The sequence below is a fragment of the Nannospalax galili genome, unplaced genomic scaffold (assembly GCF_000622305.1).
Source record: "Nannospalax galili isolate Female #2095 unplaced genomic scaffold, S.galili_v1.0 scaffold91, whole genome shotgun sequence".
In the NCBI taxonomy this organism is placed as follows: domain Eukaryota; kingdom Metazoa; phylum Chordata; class Mammalia; order Rodentia; family Spalacidae; genus Nannospalax; species Nannospalax galili.
The window spans coordinates 660,900-675,278 of NW_008332583.1; the positions used below are offsets into that span (position 1 = coordinate 660,900).

Here is a 14,379-nt window from a genome sequence, read left to right on the forward strand (position 1 = left end):
CTTAATCTATGGTTGTACTTTCCTTTTGGGTGTTTAAGACCATACAGTTGGCCCAGAGAAGCCAATTTATTTTTACTCTTAAGGCTGTTTGAAGATCTGTTCCTCAGGGGTCACATGGGCTTGGGAGGAGCCCCTGGTTCCTTTCTTTTACCAGTTCCATCTATGTGAAGACAAGTCAAAGGTCCTGCTTGACCGTGGCTGGCTTTGCTTGGTAGCATGGAAGAAATGTTTCCTCTGTGTTGACCCTCCTCTTTGTAGACTGGACACTGGTTCAAGTCCATTTGATGGGGTCTTCATAGCCTACTTGATCAAGAGGACAGGTGACTCACCACAGTTACAGGACATTTTGAGAGATGCTCATAGTCTCCTGGAACTTAGTCGACCTAGGAGGGCAAGGAGCAAAAACTTTCCTTTATGTCCCTCTGACCAAATTAGTACAGGCCTCAAAGTATGACTGTTAAACATCCAAGAAGGTTTGTTCCACCGGTCTTGTACTTTTAATTACCATGTGTCATATAGATAAAGCTTGGGCAAAGATAAAACATTCTCAGATAAACCTTGCCTAGATATATATTATATTCCTTGAGCTAGTTGTATGTATAATTTGTCAGTAGGTTGTTCGACTGATATGGTTCCCTCTAGTTTTTTTTAAAACTAGGTAGGCATTTATCTCTCGCATTGTCTAACCCTTCAACTATGGTTTCCCCATTTAAAGTGCCCCCATTTTTCCCATTTCTCCTTTGATAATACCTTTCTTCTACGGTCCCACCTCTCTTGAGCTCCTTCTTTCCCTTTATCCTCTAGGTTCCTTGTACAACCTTCCCTCCCCCCTCTTCTTAAAATAACCCCATTTTTATCCATATCTCCCTTATTAACACCTGTTTTCTACTGTTCTCTTTCAGATTCTTTCTTTTCCTTTACGTCCGTGGTTCCTTTTCATTATCCTGGCTCCTGCAGTTATGTGGATACATATTCACTTATAAGGATTTGGTGCTAGGATCCACATATGAGGGAGAACATATTTTTTTTTTTTTTTCCTGAGTCTGTTACTTAGTACAGCAGTTTCTAGTTCCATCCATTTACTTGCAAATTTCATGATTTCATCTTTATTTACTGCTGACTAAAACTCCATCGTATAAATGAACCACATTTTCATTATTGAAAATATTGACAGACACTTAGGTTGCTTCTACCTCTTAGCTATTGTGAAAAGAGCAGCAACAAACATGGATGTACAAGTGTCTCTACAATAGGATGAGTTCTTTGAGTATATGCCAAGGAGTGGTATAACTGGGTCAAATGGTATGTTCATTTGTAGTTTTTTAAGAGTTCTTCACATTGCTTTCCATAGGGGTTGGACAAGTTTGCAGCCCCACCAGCAGTAGGTGAGAGTTCCCCTTTCCCCACATCCTCTCCAGTATTTGGTATCATTTGTTCTCTTGATCTTAGCCAGTCTGACTGGGGTAAGATGAAATCTTAAAGTGGTTTTAATTTGCATTTCCCTAATTACTAATGATGTTGAATACCTTTTAAGATGCTTCTTACCCATCTTTATTTCTTCTTTTGAGAACTCTCATGTTCAGCTCCTTAGCCCATCTTTTAATTGAGTTACTTCCTTTCTTGATTCTTTGTTTTTTGAGTTCGTTATATATTCTGAATGTTAAACTCTGTCAGATGTGTCACTGGGGAAGACTTTCTTTTTCTTCTACTCTGTGTGGTTTTTCTTTTCCCTTCCTTGGTTGCTTCTTTTGATGTACAGAAGCTTTTTAGTTTAATGAGGTCCCATTTTTGATTCTTGACACTGTTTCCTGAGCAATAGATGTCCAGTTTAGAAAATCCTTTCCTACACCTATATCTTGTAAGTTATTGCCCATGTTTTCTTCTGATAGTTTCAGAGTTTCAGGCTTCACATTGAGGTCTTTGATCCATTTGGAGTTGATTTTTGTGCAAGGTGAAAGATAGGGGTTAGTTTCATTCTTCTACAGGTGGAGATCCAGTTTTGCCAGTACCATTTGCTGAACATGCTGTCTTTCCTCCAGTGAATATTCTTGGCCCCTTTGTCAAATATCATGGTGGCTGAACTTGCATGTACTCATATTTGGGTCTTCAGTTTTGTTCCTCTGATCTACGGGTCTACTTTTGTGCCAGTACCATGTTATTTTAACGACTGTAGCTCTGTAATACAGTTTAAAATCTGGTATAGTAATCCCTCCAGCATTGCTCTTAGCGCTCAGGGTTGCTTTGGCTATCTGAGGTCTTTTGTGCTTCCATATGAATCTTAAGATGTTTTTTCCCAATTCTGTGAAGAATGTCATGGGGAATATATAATTTTAAAAATATGTCCTTATGATTCTCTGAATTTCCTCAATGTCTCTTGTAATGTTTTTCTTTTTATCTCTGATTTTATTAATTTGGGTCTCTTTTGGATAATTTGGCTAAGGGTTTTTTAATTTTATCTTTTTTGAAGAAATAACTCTTTGCTTCATTGATTGCTTCTATCTTATTTCTTTTTCATCAATTTCTGACTCATCTTCATTATTTCTCTCTATCTATTGCTTTGGGGATGGTTTGTTCTTGTTTATCCAATGCATTAAGGTTCATCATTACTTTATTTGAGATCTCTCTCTTTTTTTAAATGGAGCATTTCATGAGTTTGCATGTCATCCTTGCACAGGACCTCTGCTAATCTTCTCTGTATTGTTCCAGCTTTTGCCAAAATGAGCACCTCTCTGATTTTTCAGTGTAGGTACTTAGAACTATAAACTTTTCCCATATAACTGTCTTCATTGTATCCCTTAGATTTGAAAATGTTGGACTTTCATTTTTATTTAATTATAGCATTTAAAATTTTTCTTCTTGATTTTTGCAATAATCAAGTCATTGCTAAATAGTGTGCTTTTAATTTTCATGAATTTGTATATTTCCTACAGTTTCTCTTACTGTTAAATTTTACCTTTATTCCATTATGTTCAGATAGAATACAGGATGTTGTCTCAATTTTCTTCTATTTGTTGAGCCTTGCTTTGTGTCCTAATATGATATGTGGTTTCTTTAGAAAGGGCTCTATGAAGTGCTGAGAAAAAAAAAAAAAAGTGTATTCTTTGTTATTTGGGTTGAATGTTCCATAAAATGTTCCATAGATGTCAGTTGGGTTCATTTGATCTATGATGTTATTTCATTCCATTATTTCTTTACTGATTTTTGTTTTATACAGTTGATCCAATGTTGCATGTGGGTTACTGAAGTTACCCACAATTACTGTGTTGGGTAAATCTGTGATTTGAAACTTAGTGTTTGCTTTATGAATTAAATGATTCTGTATTAGATGTGTATATATTTGAATTGTAATTTCTTCTTTAAAATTTTGTAAATTCACCCTTGTCATGCAGGGCCCATGGAGGTCAGAAGAGGGTATCAGAACCCCTGTAACTGGAAGTGTTAGCCACCATGTGAGTGCTGGGAAATGAACCCAGGTCCTCTGCAAGAGCAGCCAGTGCTCTTAACTGCTGATCCATCTCTCCAGTCCCTGTAATTTCTTCTTGATAAACTGATGCTTTGATCAGAAAGAAATAACCCTGCTTATCTCTTCTGACAAGAATTGAAGGCTATTTTTTCAGACATTAGAATAGCAATACTTGCTTGTCCTGTTTCCATTTTTCACCCCGCCCCGAGCCTTTCACTTTAAGATGCTGTTTATCTTTGGGAGTAAGGTGTGTTTCTTGGAAGCAGCAAAAAAGAAGGATTTTTGTTTCCTAATCCAAATTGCTAATCTGTGTCCTTTGATGGGTGACTTTAGATCATTGATCTTCAGAGTTATTATTGAAAAGTATGCCTTTTTCCCTGGCATTTTGCTGACTGTGTAGTATTTGGGAGTTTCTTGATCTTTTTTTTAATGAATGTCATTGCATCATTTATTTCTTTTGCCTGTAGTCTCTTAAATACCTTTCTTTCAGACTGAAGCATTCCTTTAAGTATCAACAGTAGGGCTGGCTTGGTTGTCATTAATTCCCTGAACCTTCTTTTATCCGGGGAAGTTTTTGTTTTATTGTCAATTATGACAGATAGTTTTGCTGGGTTTATTAGACCAAGTTGGCAACTGTGATCTTTCAGAGTCTGAAAGCTATCAGCCCACACCCTTCTTGCTTTCATGGTTTGAATGGAGAAGTCAGCAGTTCTTCTGATGGGCTGGCTTTGTATGTGACTTGACCCTTCTCTTTTGCAGCTTTCAATATACATTCTTTGTTCTGCACATTGAGTGTTTTAACTATAATATGACATTAGGAATTTCTTTTCCGGTCCTATTAGTTTAGTCTCCTGTGTATCTCTTGCATCTGGATGGGCATCTCTTCTCCTTCCTTTATGCCTATGATATACAGATTTTGCCTTTTCATGGATCCCCAGATTTCTTGCATGTTCTATTCATACAGTTTTCAAATTTATCATTGACCTGGACTGAAGAATCCAGTTATTCTATTTTATCTTCTGATGCTGATATCTTCCATGTGGTCTATTCTATTGATGAGGCTTTCTGCAGAACCTTTTATTTGACCTATTGTATTTTTTCATTTCCATCATCATTTTGGTTTGTGTTCTCTTTGTTATTTCTATCTCTGTGTTAAACTCTATTTTCATATCATAGATTCACCTCCTTTTCTTATACAGCTTTTTTAAAATGTTGGATTCCTCTTTGACTTGTTTTAGTCATATTTATAATCATTCTTTTGAATTCTGAATTTCATCTGAGACATTTTGATCAGAGGTCGGTCATTAGTATGAGGTTGGTAATTTTTGGAGGAGACAAGTTGTCTTAGTTTTTAACATTGCTTATGTTTTTGCGATGGGAGCTGCACGTGTGGGGTTAGATCACTGGTTAGGATTTGTTATTTTAATTCATTTAATTGGTTTGCCTCTCTACTTTCAGTGAGTATGTTTGCAGTGTTCAGGAGAGACTAGGTTGTAGTACAGTGATGTTTTCATTTGTTAGACTTGTGTTCCAGGCACCAGACTCCATCTCCAGTCTGCCCCTGTTAAACCCTGTCTGAAGCAATAGTCACTATATAGTAGTTAATTCACTCTGATAATAGAGTAGCAGGTAACTAGAAAATGGACACTACTTAAGTACTGATTGCTTTCTGCAGAAAATATGTATATCAATATGTTAGTATTGTTAGAGTAACAAAAACCCCCACAAGATTAACTGGTCAAAAAATAAAATCATTAGTTTGTCTAAAGACCCATCTCTCCAGTTTTACTGGTCAATCACCTGGTCTTGGAACCAGGCCTAGGAAGGCAGGTTCACATTAAGTTATGCTAAAGAGATGGGAGGGATATTGAGTGCGTTAATGAGATGGTAAACGTTTTTTTACTTGGAATTCCCATCTCCTAGTACAGTCTTGTGGACCCAGTTGCAGACATGAGGAGTCTGTAAGTCCTGCCGACTTTTCTGAAGAATTCAGAAAAGAGCATATGCTCTCTCTGTTTTGTCTTTATATCCCTTTACTAAGCATGTTTTCTCTATCACTTTGGGAAACTCAATATTTTAGGTTTCTTTACATTTTCTCTAAAGCTCCCTTCTCCCCCCACGTGGCTGCTAGTCTGCCATGCATCTGACCTCCACGCCAGCTCTAAACCAACATGGCTTCATGACTTTTTTCTTTTTCCCCTCCCTCCCCCGCCTCAAGGTAGCTGCTGAGATTCCCAGTTTGCCTGGCCTGAGGTCTTTTCTTTAAATTCTAATAAAATTGTTCTGAAGCTTCTTTTGGAGTCCTTTCTTCCTTATCTTATACAGCTTTTATGAATGAGACTAAGAATCCTCTAGGGGATGTTGTTTCTCCCCTGTAACGTATGAGTGGAAAGAAAAAGAAGAAAAGAAGTAAGCAATCATGGCGAGACTAGTGAAAAGTACCAGGTGATTAGAGGAAAAGCAGACGAGAGGGACAAACAAAGTGGGAATGATTGGAGCAAAGGAGAATGATGGGGTGGACATGCGGGAGTTCTGGTTTATAGGAGACTAAAAGAGAGAAGGTAGAGATATGTACCCAGATATCAGAAACCAGGTCATACTCTGGGCTTGGGAGATGTAACAGTAAGAGGAACAGGTATGGGAAAAAGAGTGGAAGAAAAAAAAAGGAAAGGAGGGAGAGACAGACAGAGACAGAAAGACAGTGCGAACAGTGGGAGATAGGGTTCTTCGGCTAGAAGGCCCTACTGTACTATATAGATAAGAAATAGCTGTTGTGGGGATGAGAGTTGGGTGGTTGGATATATCCTATAATGGAACCACTGACAGATAAAGAATAGCTGTGATGGGGAAGGAGAACTGGGTGGAGATATAAGAAAATGAGATCAGTGGTCTGAATGCTGAGTCCTCTAACCTGCTTTGTCTTCTTGGTTCTGGTTCAGGCTGTACTTTATGTTGCTTTTTATTGGTTCTGCTCTTCTCTTGAGGGCTCCTGACCCCTCCTTGTGTGTGGAGTTTTGTGGGCTGTGGATAGCCCAAGCAAACTCCACCCAGCCACAGTCGCTGTGTTCCCACAGGGTTGGGAGCAACTGATGACTGTGTGGTGCCCAACGTTCTGTTTAGAGTTTGTGCTTAGCTCCTCTGGCTTCGCTTCTCCATTGGGAGCACTGAGGGTGATCCTGGAAGTAATTGCTGGGACCCCTTCTATCAATGGTGCCTTTGTAGGTCTCCTGGTTGGAGTCTTTTAGCCCAGTTTGCCTGGGATGAAACACCTGCTCTAGAAGTGACAGCTGTGTTGGCTGCATTCCCAATACCAAATCTTATCCAATGGTAGAGAAAGCTTGAGTCCGATGGCAGGAGAGGTTTGGCGGGGGTATAGAGCCAGTCAGTTCCAGGACTGAAGGAGTTGCAATGGAGTGATAAAATATCCCCATTCCCTTTAATTCTCAGACTGTAATTAGCCACTAGCTCTGATATGGCTCTGGTCCACCATCTTAGCCAAAAGTGGAATCCTGGGTTTTGAGATGGGACTCTGTTCAAGGGGGAAATGCACTAACCAGTTGTCCAGAAGATGTAATGTGATAGAGAATAGCTACCCAGAAGGGGCTGTCCCACAACATGAAGGAAACCTAAAGACCCAGAGCTGGTTGAAAGAAAACAGCACTGTGAAAGGCAGTGTCAGGACACTGAGGCCTCTCCTCAAAAGCAAATGAGAAAGACCAGGACGGGGCACACATGGGGATCCCTGTGCCATTGCCAAGAGGACACCCAAGGTGGGAGTGGGTCTCAGACAGGGATGGAGTGGGAACACTAAAGCCATAGGCACATTAAAGGACAGAGCTAAGACACAGGTTCTGGGTCTGTTGAAGCCAGGAAAGCCATTCCCATTACAGAGGCCTGACAAATCCGGCCACTAAAGTTCTCCATCAGGCAGGTACTGGGTGTACAGTATTGATGACTACCATTTATAGACTGTTTGCCATTTTCTTAGGAAAAGCACAATTCTAAACTTTTTTCCCCACATTACCCTGTTTTAATGCTACAGCTCCCCAAGTAAGAGTTATCCCTCCTGACTTTCAGATAGGGAATCGAATCCTTTAATATCTCACCCAGATTTATACAGCTATGAGCAGGAAGCACACTGGAATTCAGGTACTTTGCTCTTGCATCGTGCTGAACTTGACCTTGTGACCTTGACTTTAGCTCTGCTCCTGTTACCAGTCTCACTGCTCTGTCCTAATCTGTTAAGAAAATCCTTTCTACTCAATTCTAAAGCTGCTTATGAGTCTGTGTAAAGATAAACATATTTTATATTCAGTAAATAATTGAGTAGGTATTATATACCAGGAACACAGACACCAGGACTAGAAAGGTGAGACACCTTTTGATTTTTGAGTCTCTTGGGAAAGACACACTGATGACGTGACAACTGCAGTTTATCCTTTGGGAGGACAGGGACCTGAGGAGGGCACTGACCCAGGTTTGGGATTCGGTGGTGATGCCACTGCAGACTGCCCTTGTGCAGTCTGTGAACCTGTCTCTGTTTCATATCTCACCTGCAGTAATGACAACAGGACTCTAACAAGGTCAACGCATTAAGTAGATACCATTTATAAAGCACCAAGCACAGTGTCTCACACATTGGACATCTGAACAAAGTTCCAAAGAATAACCATGGGAGTCAAACAGACCAGAGTGGTTAACACCCTCTTGATGCCTTGTGATTCATGGCATTTCGTTAAACAGGTTCTAACCAGCTTCCTTGCCAGGCTCTGTGCTGGGTGTAATGAGCACAGTAGACAGTACAGCCATTCCTCAGTCGGTGGAACTTACAGCGAGATCAAATTAGTGCCACAAAGGAGGATAAGGCATCAGAGGACTGACGTGATGTTCCTGAAGAGATGGCCTTGTACCGAGACCAAGGAAGAGTAGGAGGGAATGCAGAGCGCTAAAGCTGAGTCCGGAAAGGGAGCCGACCGCAGAGAAGCTGTAGCACACTGTACAAAGACAGGGAAGCTGCAGAGGAGTTTCCAATACACTCACAATCGTATGGAACTGACACAGGGTCACAGCTGTGACAGATGCTTCTAAGACTGGTGGGCAGCATGGAGAATGTGGGCCAGGAGAAAATGACCTTGGGGCAGCCACGCAGCCTTCTCTGAAGAAAAGGCATTCTAGCTTAGACTTGATGGCTAAGTCAGTTAATTAGGAAGTGTCCGCATTGAAAAGAGCCCCGGGTGTAGGGAAGCGCACCCACAGAGAGGCCCCTGGTGTGAAAGGGGGCCCAAGCAGTGGCCGGGGAAGGCAGAGCATTGGAAGGAAGGGAAGGGATAGAGGATGAGGGAAGACCAGGGCACAAAGGCAGGTTCAGAACCTTTAAGTCTTCTGAAAGTAGTTGCTAATTATTTTCATTTTTCTTCAGGGGAGTGTTGCATTCAAATTTGCATTTTTAAGGACAGCTTCAGCTGAGGTCCAGGAACATAGAGAGGGGCAAGTGAAGCAATGAGGAGCCCTCAGCAAGCAAGCTGTTGCCAGGGGTAATGTGCTACCTCTGGAAACCTACATGATCTAGAAGTTGGGACTGGGGACCAGAGGCAGATGCTGGGCTTGGCCTTGCTGCCCCAGGCTTTGATACAGGAGATCTGACTTCAGAATCTGTGTTCTTACCTTAGATACTATACAGCCCCCAAACATGCCAAAGCTTTCTCATTTAGAGCATCAGATAAACATTCTAAGCACGTAAAGCATGACCAGCAAAGGAAAAACAAGGATCTGACAGCAGTGTATTTTCATGTGTTCTGTTCACACAAAAATTAAACATTGGACAATTCATCCTGACTGTCCAATTGATTGGATTGAGAGGTGCCTAAGAGATCAGTAAAGCACACCTCTGGGTGGCGTGTGTCTGTGAGGGAACTTATAGCGAGAACTAAGGGGCAACATCCACACTGAATGTGGGAGGCACCATCCCTCAGGCAGAGAGGCCCAGCTGGAGTAAAGGGGGGAAGGCAGAACCTGATGTGGCAGGCATTCTTCCTCTGCTTCCTGGCCTCCAGAAGTGAGCTGCTCTGACCCTCCATGCTTCTAAAACTGTGAGCCAAAATAAACATTTCCTTCCTTTATTTTTTATATTGTATTTTTATTTGAAATATATACATATGTGTGTGTGTCTGTGTGTGGGTGCATGTGTGTAGGTATGTGCACAGGAGTGTAGGTGCCCATGGAGGCCAGAGGCTGCAGATCCCCCAGGAGCTGAGGTCGCAGGAGGTTGTGAGCTACCTGACATGGTTTCTGAGGATTGAACTGAGGTCCTCCAGGAGAGCAACAAGTGCTCATAACTGCTGAGCCATCTCTGCATCCCATTTCCTTCCTTTGCATTGTTCGCCCAAGTATTTTCTCACAGTGATGAGAAATCTGACTAACACGGGTATTTTCAGGCCGAGAGAGTCCTGTGCACTGAATCTTTGACATCACCACTCCTGCGTTGCGCAGCTTGCCTCATTCACCTAGTGGGTTGTTAGCAGCTCAGAGTGGTATAAATGTAAGTTTAGAAAGTGGCACTCAGGAGAGGAGGACTGCCATCACAGGTGAGTCACCTCTGCTAAGACTTCAATCATCTATGGCCCTGTCCATATCGTTATACAGTTTGCAGCAAACACCCAAATTTCTACTCAGTCTGCATGGGCAAAGGCTTTGTAATCCATCACCAATGTCAGGTTCAGAATGTGTGGCTTAAAACATAGTAGCTACAAAGTCAGGAGTTCCAACTTAGATGGTAATCAAGGGCATATTTAATTCTAGGCAGTCTCACCAGCTCACAGTCACTGTGAAAGGAAGGTGACAGAGATGCTACATCTCCTTCCTGGGCAGACATCTCAATTCCTAAGGTAGCTAGCTAGCATCATTTACTTCTCTGGGAGATCAGAACATTCTTTCAATGCTCATGAAACCAGATTAGAAATTCCCCAACCATGAAGGTGATTTTTATGAGTCTCTATTTCACCCTGTATATAGTAGGTGCTTAATAAATTTTGCTCAACAAATTCAGAAAAGAGATGCGTTTTAATAGAAAGGCAGTGAGGCAGGCCTGTCTTCATCACTGTCTCGTCAGTACCTGGCCCACTGCTTGGCAACAGGCATATGCTAAACTATACATGAGTGCTCATAAATGAATAAGTAGTCTGTATAGACAAGAACAGAACCTGGCCAGCGGTTGATGTAGACTGAAATGCCTTGAAGAGATTGCTCATCAAAAGTGCATGTGATTATTATTTGTCAATTATAAGTAAAAATTAAATGTAAAAAGAGAAGAGCTGCTTGCTGTGACCCTGGATGCCAGGGAAGCTTTGGGCTTTGCTGCCCAACATTCATTCCTATTGTTCCATTAGCTCCCAGCTGCCCAGCCATGAATTCTCTGCTGACTTCAGCTGGCTGGGGGCAGGGTTCTGTGCCGCAGGCATCGAGTCCTAATAGATAAGGCAGAGAACACACATCTTCCTATCCCTCAATGCCATTCAGTGCTCTTACTGCTGGTCGCAGCAGTGTACCTACCTGAGTGGGTCACCACACAGCAATCTGGATACCTGTTTTATCTTTCTGACACTTAGAACAAAGGTCCATGGCAGCAGGGTGGGTCTTGTAGCTACTTCTCCAGTCCCAGCTCCTAGAACTTCCTTTGTCAATAGCAGATGCTTATCAACTATTATTGAATAAGTGGGTCCACGAGTCCGTGAGCGTTAGATACTCTCTGAACACTATCCTGCAAACAGCGGTAAGATCGGAGACTCCAAAGACCGCGTTCCCCTTGAGGAACCGGCCATCTCAGATAGCACCCCAAAGTGTCACTTGCTCATTGTTGCTAAATTCGACTTCTATTGCCATAAAGGGTCAAAAGAGCTACAATTTCAACTTTAAATTTCCTCACGCAAAGAAAGCTGGCCAAAATTTTCATAAAGCAATAAAGCAATAGTAATTGCTTGCTCCTAAGAATTATTAAAGGAAAGCTAAGCAAGCCAAAAGGATTCCTCCCGACTGCCTTCGTACTCGATTTGAAATGCATTGGTGTCCTCTACTGGGAGGATGCAATATTGCAACTTGAACTCAAACTGTCAAACCCATTAGGCTCAGTGTTAAGGGTCCTGTACTCAGGAATCAGATGAAGTAAGCAGATGAAAGAGTAAGACCCACAACAAATAGATGAGCAGAGGGCTAAACACCCTGAGATCTATAGGTGCATCACAAAGAATTCTGGCCTTTTGAGACGCTGAGGACATGTCTTCTCCTAAGACCAGCAAAGAATCAAGGCCAGCTATTTGCTTTAGAAACATCTAAGAAACAAACAGGATTAAGTAGAAAATAAAACACAGGAAGGAAGGAAGCACAGCATCTGTTCCAGGACACAGAGTAGGGAGAACTCACCACGATAAGATGCTGAAGGGAGTCAAATTCCACATAGGCATAACAAGAAGTGACCACAAAGGAGATGTATGATGCTCAGAGATAACAAGGTCACTAGATGGTGGCTGGCCCCACACATTGCTGGATAATGAGGAATCTGGGAGGGCACAGGCACTCCTGTCCACCTCGGTCTGTCTTTCGGTTACATGCATGCACATTTTTCATGGTGCTTCAAAACTCTAGGGCAAATGCTCTTTCCAGTTAGCACACGCCATTCCCTAGTGGTGGCCGGCCTGCTCCAGTCACTAATGTTGCTCACCTGGCCCTACAGATATTTGACTCTTTTGCCATTGGTAATGGTGCCATATTGCTCCCCTCTTCACCCCAACACACACAGAGAGCGAGAGAGAGAGCAAGAGCAAGTGAGCGAGAGTGAGAGAGCGAGAGAGAGAGAGAGAGAGAGACAGATTGAGATTTAACAATCTACTGTTTTTCTATCCTCATGCCAAGAAAAATAAATGTGTAAAACACAGGGCTACTCCCGTTCCTTGGCCCCCATCCCACAGTACATGCGATGGGTGTGGCCTTCTGGGGTACAGAGCTACCCCAGTATCTAGGAGCATTTACTGCATATGTGAAAGCTGTCCCTTTTCCACAGATGCTAATCTTGTGGCCTGTCTGTGAGAAGAGGATTAACCTACAGATTTCCCTTCCCGTGAATATTTGGAAACACTAAGCAGAATCAGAAATGTAAAGACTTCATCCTATCGTTAAGATTTCCTTCCTAAAACACAGCAGACACAGCACTGAAATACGTTCATTGTTCTTATCCATCTCTGTCTAAAGGACCACAAAAGATCTGAAGTTTAGAAACACAACACCAGGATATTAAGAATGACTCATATTTGGGGAGCTGGAGAGATGGTTCAGCTGTTAGGAGCACTGGATGCTCTTGCAGAGGACTGGGTTCAATTCCCAGCACCTACATGGCAGCTCACAGCCGTCTCAAACTGTAGTTCCAGGGGATCCAACACCTCTCAGGCCTCCACGGGCACTGCACAACACACGTGCACTTACATTCATGCAGGCAAAACACACATACACACAAAATATAAATAAATATTTTTTTAAAAAGAATGGCTCATATTTGAACTCTGATTCACTGAAACATACTTGGATAAATTTGATATATGGCCAGAATAGTGGTGTATGCCTATCATAGTATTTGGGAGGCAGAGGCAGGAAAATATCTATAAGATTGAGGCCAACCTGGTCTATATACTGAGTTCTAAGACTAGCAGATCTACATAAAAAGACCTTGTCATGAAAAAGAAACAAAAAACCTCACAAAAGATTTGGTAGAGTATCCAACTTTTTGTCTTAGGCCTTTATGGAACCGAGAAAAAAATGAAGGAAATAAAAATGAAAACAAAATTCAAAATGAGAATTACATCAATGCTGCAGTCTAATACCATGTGAGGACAGAGGACGGGGCTGTGCTTTCGCCACCTACTGGGCAGAAGTAGCAGATGCCTAAATGAGCCCAAAGTGTCTTCAGCCAGTGTAGCTCAAGCAACCCTGTGCCTACAAAAAGACAAGAGAGAGTGTGAAATCCAGTCACAGGATCCATGAGCAGTTGAAACCATCCCCAGTGCTCCAGAAAGTACCTACCTCTAACTAAAGTTCACAAGCTAAATACTGGAATGCACCTGCACAGCCAGATGAAAATACTCTTCAGCTACAATGTTTCATTCCATTATCAGCAGCCCAGAACACCTACCTACTGCCTGCAAGTCCGAATGAGAGCAGCCATCAGCTAATTCTTTAAGGAAGTACATTGTTTTAGGTCATGTAAAAGCCTTATACTCAGCACATAGAGAGGGCAGTGATGTGCGCCGATAGTCCCAGCAACTCAGGAACTGAAACGAGAGGGTCCCTTGAGCCAGAAAGACAGAAACAATCAACATTTTTTCAGTTCTGTGAGGTTAGCACTGTTATTATGTACAGTTTGGGCAAATCAGGTCTGCATGTTAGCATGGAATTTGGATGGTTAACATAATGTTTTCTCTACAAATTACTCATGAAACTAAAAGGAATATCCTTAGATTCGTATCATATCAAATGATAGGGTTCCCCACCAGCAAGTGCCATTTAGGAAGATATGACATTTTAGAACTGATTTCCATTAGTCCTATTTGGAAGCTTAGGTAAATTGATAGAAGTGGTAAAATGAGATCCAAAGAAGTTTAGAATGCATTCTATCAGACTTTTATTTACTGCCTCTCAATTGCAAAGAAAAATTATAATTACAAATAGTCATTTAAATCATTTTTGGAAAGTGAAATAATTATTCATACCATGTGTAAAACATCTACATAAAAAAGTGGTGGTGCACGCCTTTAATCCCAGCACTCGGGAGGCAGAGGCAGGCGGATCTTTGTGAGTTCGAGGCCAGCCTGGTTTACATAGTGAGTTCCAGGATAGCTGGGGCTACAGAGAGACCCTGTCTCAAAAAGACAGAA

General features: G+C 41.8%; 1 protein-coding gene and 1 non-coding gene across 2 annotated transcripts in view; both read right to left on the minus strand.

The window, feature by feature from the left end:
* The window catches only part of Synpr (synaptoporin), a 371,499-nt gene that overhangs the window by 282,722 nt on the left and 74,398 nt on the right, over nucleotides 1–14,379 (minus strand). The gene's annotated exons all lie outside the window — the stretch shown is intronic.
* LOC115069357 lies at nucleotides 2,630–2,734 on the minus strand. The gene has a single exon (XR_003848631.1). It is a non-coding gene; the product is annotated as a U6 spliceosomal RNA (small nuclear RNA).